The following is a 4,724-nucleotide window of genomic DNA, read 5'->3' as shown; positions in this document are numbered from 1 at the left end:
ATAATCTGATGCTCCCATCACTGAAATATAAGAAAAACAGTTAAAAAACGAAATGAAAAACAATGAAAAAATACAAAAACAAACAACTATACTCTGGAAATGAACGGTATGGTAAACAACACAGCTCAATTTCAACGCAACGTCAAACCAAATAAAAATAAATTGAAATTTATGAAAATTCAATTTAATCATGCAATCGGAATCATTGAAATGGAAACGTAACATATTTAGTACAGCGTGAGTTGCTATTATGTGCAACAGATAGCACTGTTTTTCAAAAACACATGTTTTTACCTGTCACAGGTGTGGCATCTATATAGTCTGTATATAAAAACACGCGTGTATTCGAATGGAACGTTATGTCAAAATTTTAAAGCAATCGATGAAGAACTTTCGGAGATTACAGTGTGTGTTGCTCTTACATCCAACAGATGGCGCTGTTCACAAAAAAAAACGATTATTTCCCTGTCACAGGTGTGGCATGCATATAGTAGATATATAAAAACACGTCCCTATTCGAATGCAACGTTGTGTCAAAATTTCAAAGCAATCGGTAAAGAGGTTTTGAAGATTTCACTCCCATGAAAAACTCATGAAAAACAAATGAAAAACACAGTTAAAAAAAAAACATGTTCTTTTTCCCGTTACAGACGTGACATCTATATAATATGTATATATAAACCCGCTCGGATGCGAATGGAACGTTGTGTAAAAATTTCAAAGTAATCGGTGAAGAACGTTCGGAGATTAGCGATTTTGAACAAACGAACATTTCCATTTTTATTTATATAGATTGTTTGCATGAAACTTTGATTACTTTTAAATTTTCTTACCTAGATCCAAGGTCGGTAATACAATATTGTGACGTATTTCACAGTATTGAATAAAAAAAATAATCACATAAAAAATCAAATTTCCTGGTGTTATGAGACCTAAAACTCAGAACACATGTCACTATGAGTGAATTTTGTCATCCTAACACCTGGACGAAAGTCAAGTTATTTAACAAGCTTGTATTAGCTTGTGAACTATAGGACCAAAGAACTACTGACCATGATAAGTGAAATTGTTGATGAGGTAATATTTAAGACGCATATGGGGGTGTCCATCCTCATAGTTGTCCACACCTGCACTTGAAGAAATAGTTCAGAAATGAATGTACTCTGAGGAGAAAACAGTAAGCCATATCAACTATATAACACTTGTAAAGGATGTGAAGATAAGGAACTTATATATACGAGGACTGAGAAGCAGTGATCAACGTATATCAAGCGATCAACAACTTTTGAGGTCACATTAACCTGATATCATTGAAAATATCTTTGTGGTACGACTGGGAGCGTTCTGGGCGCTCGTCTTGGTTACACATACCGCTGGTTCGATCCCCATCCTGGGGTAGCCAAGGACGCTGGTACGATTCCTGTCCTTCTCCAAAGATCTTCTAAAACTCGTACAAATGTTAAAATATTGTCTGAAACAAAAAACAAAAAACATTTCTCGCTCATTTGTTTTAACAGCCAAATTTTGGTTGTATTTCCTGTTATGCTGGTCCGAAAATAACATATAGTTCAAATGCCTTTTGTCTTTGTCAATATATTCATGTGGTTGCCAGACAGGAGTAACACAAGGCAATATCCGTCATCTGTTCCTGAGTTCATCAGCGGAATATTGCGAACGGGGGAACAATATCCGGCCAGAGATTAATTTTTCAGGTTGCTTGCAAAGTCCCGGAACAAAATCCTTGTCTCGCTCCCCTGTAAGTGTGGAGGGAGATGGTGGCAGGAGTAGCTGTCTCCTGTACAGAGAAGCTGTCTGCTTCTCTGTACAGCATTTTTCTGTGTCAGTCTTCTTCTTCTTTGTCTAGTGTTGGTCTGTGTCTTTCTGCTAATTTGTGTACCATTGTGTGAGTTTGTGGTCTGTGTGTCAATCTCACCATCTTCCTGTTCCTCCATTCATGTTATTGTCTAGATATTTACCTCTGCTTATTTTCAAATTTTCTCTGTTCTTTCCTCCCTAATTTTATATTTTAAATTTGCTTACGTCTATGTACTCTTAGTGTACCTATAAGGCAAAACGTCTGTTTGTTCGTCTGTACAAAGTAGGAGGGAAGACAGATATCTTGTGTATCTTCCGGGGGTCAACAGTCCTGCGGCTCGGTCTTCGACCAGGCCTCTCTTCCGGCCAGCCTCAACCAAATTTGAAGAGAAAGTCATCTAGGATACCGAACGGACATAGTATGATCGATATAGGCCTAAGTTAACAGATTGAAATTAAGAAATATTACTAATTTAAGTCATATTATTACATACAAACCCCTAGGCCAATTTCAAAGAGTATTTCAATAAGTCAGTTGTACAATATGGTTAACTTTAATTAACGTTTGTGATTAACGTAGAGTTGTTACTGGAAGGGAAAATAATGGAAAACCTAGTTAGCTTTTTTGACACACTGTACTCCACTTCATATAGTCTAGGGTAGCTGCACTAATGCAGATGTACCTCATATATTAATAAAAAAATGGAAAAAGGATGAGAAAAAAAGGAAAAGCAAGAAATCCGAGACATGTTTCTTTGGGACATTGCGACATTGGGACATTGCGACATTTGCACATTGGGACATGGCGTAATTGGGACATTGCGACATTGCAGCATTGGGACATACAAGACCCTATTTTCAGTGCTTCTTGAGAGGGGAACAGGGCGAAGGGAAGGGGGGAGAGAACGATGGGCAAGAGATAGTTATCTAAATCCCCTCGTCCCCCCTAGATATAGCTATATAGAGATATAGATAGTGAGATATATAGCTAAACAGAGAGATAGCTAGATAGAAACATCCATTTATCCATCTATCCATATATCTATCAATCTACCTTTATATTCTAATCCATCTATACATCCCTCTTTTGCTCTATTAATCATTCATCTCTATTTCTATCTATCCATCTATGCATTCCTTTATTCATTTTAGGGAATTCTGGTTGTTTTGAATTGTTTTTAATGTATTTTAAGATCTGTTTAATATTTTTTTAGAGTATTTATTTTGATCTAATAAATTATTTATTAGATCAAATAATTTGGTCTCTGGTAGGTAAGCACTAATAGGCGAGCTCACGAGTCAGGAAAATTTAAACAACGGGAAAAAGCTAACAAATTTACCTGCTGTGTGCTGACATCTGTGATGTTGCTCTACTCATTTTTATGCAATGAATTCAGCCATTACTTGCATATTTTGGGCCTAAATTATCATATCCCCTGCAGAGTGACAACGGCTTCCTTTAGGTTCGTGTATTTCAAAAGAGTATCATTATTAAGGAATTGTGTTTTCACCTAGATGTATTTGCAAGAGTCGAGCTTTAGCTCCGAAGCCCAGACTTTCCAGGAACTCGATTTGTTAACGAATGCTTTGCTTGATGCTTTGATGATGTCGTTTCAACATCATCTTTGACCCAATGTCCGTGACTCGGCTGCATTTTAAATTTCCATTAATTTCTTCTCATTTCCATTATTACCCCATTTTGAACATTGCTGCTTCCTCCACTATAACCTTGTACGATGCTCCCATGTCATCCAAGGTCATTCCTACAATCGAGACCTACATTCTCGATTGTAGGTCTCATATATGCTGTATACAATACTCTGAAGGTTTCCTTGTGTAGGTTTCTGAAGGCTAAAGGAACATTTGCACGTCTTATTTATGCTGCAGACATTGTCCTGCTGCTGTGCGCCTCTGGTGTCATATTCGTAGTTATGTAGACACTGAAGGAGTCTCCCTCTCTGAGACTAGAAGGTGTTTTCCCTTCAAGTTATGTTACTCCTGAGATATTCTTTTTCTCCTTCTATTTTCATAACATTGCCCATTTCAGGGTTAAAATTCAGAAGTCGTTTATGAGATTCTCTTACTTGCTCGCACGACTTTTCTTCTCTATTATCTCTCATCCATAAATTTGCGTTAATTATTTACTAACATGGATATGAACGAGTCTATGTTCTATGTAAGATCATTGATATAAAAACAATATAGTTCTGATATAGTATCTTGTGGCATTCCGCTCTTGACTTCCTTCTATTCTCACTTCAATCACCCCCTCCTCACAAATTAAAATTAATTATTTAATAATAATTAAAAGCAAAGGTCAACAAACTGATCGAAACTGTGAACGCCAAGAAATCCGGACTCCACCTGCCAAAGATCATTGGGGAATATAAACCTGGATATGCGTATGGAAATGTCAAGACGCACAAGCCTGGAAACCCACTTCGGCCAATCATTAGCCAGATACCCACACCCACGTACAGACTGGCGAAGCGACTCAACGGCCTGCTGACTCCTTATGTTCCTTGCGCCTTCAGCCTGAAGTCTCCAAAGGAATTTGTGGACTTACTGCGGGGCACACGGGCCACAGGGATAAGAGCCTCGTTGGACGTAGAATCGCTGTTTACCAACGTACCTGTGGACGAGACAATCGGAATGATAGCCGACAGAGTGTATCGTGATCCAGCCTGTACTCCTCTTGACATGCCAGAAAGTATTCTGAGGAAACTACTCCAAGCTTGTACTAAAGAGGCACCCTTCTTGAGCCCGGATGGGCACATGTATAAGCAAGTAGATGGGGTCGCCATGGGTTCTCCCCTAGGTGTCCTGTTTGCAAACTTCTACATGGGTACCATCGAGCAAAAAGTCTTAGTCGACATGAACTTGAAACCGGCCATATACTGCAGGTATGT

The sequence above is a fragment of the Procambarus clarkii genome, chromosome 42 (assembly GCF_040958095.1).
Source record: "Procambarus clarkii isolate CNS0578487 chromosome 42, FALCON_Pclarkii_2.0, whole genome shotgun sequence".
NCBI classification, from domain to species: domain Eukaryota; kingdom Metazoa; phylum Arthropoda; class Malacostraca; order Decapoda; family Cambaridae; genus Procambarus; species Procambarus clarkii.
The sequence above is the reverse complement of the archived record's forward strand: the minus strand, read 5'-3'. Positions refer to the sequence as shown.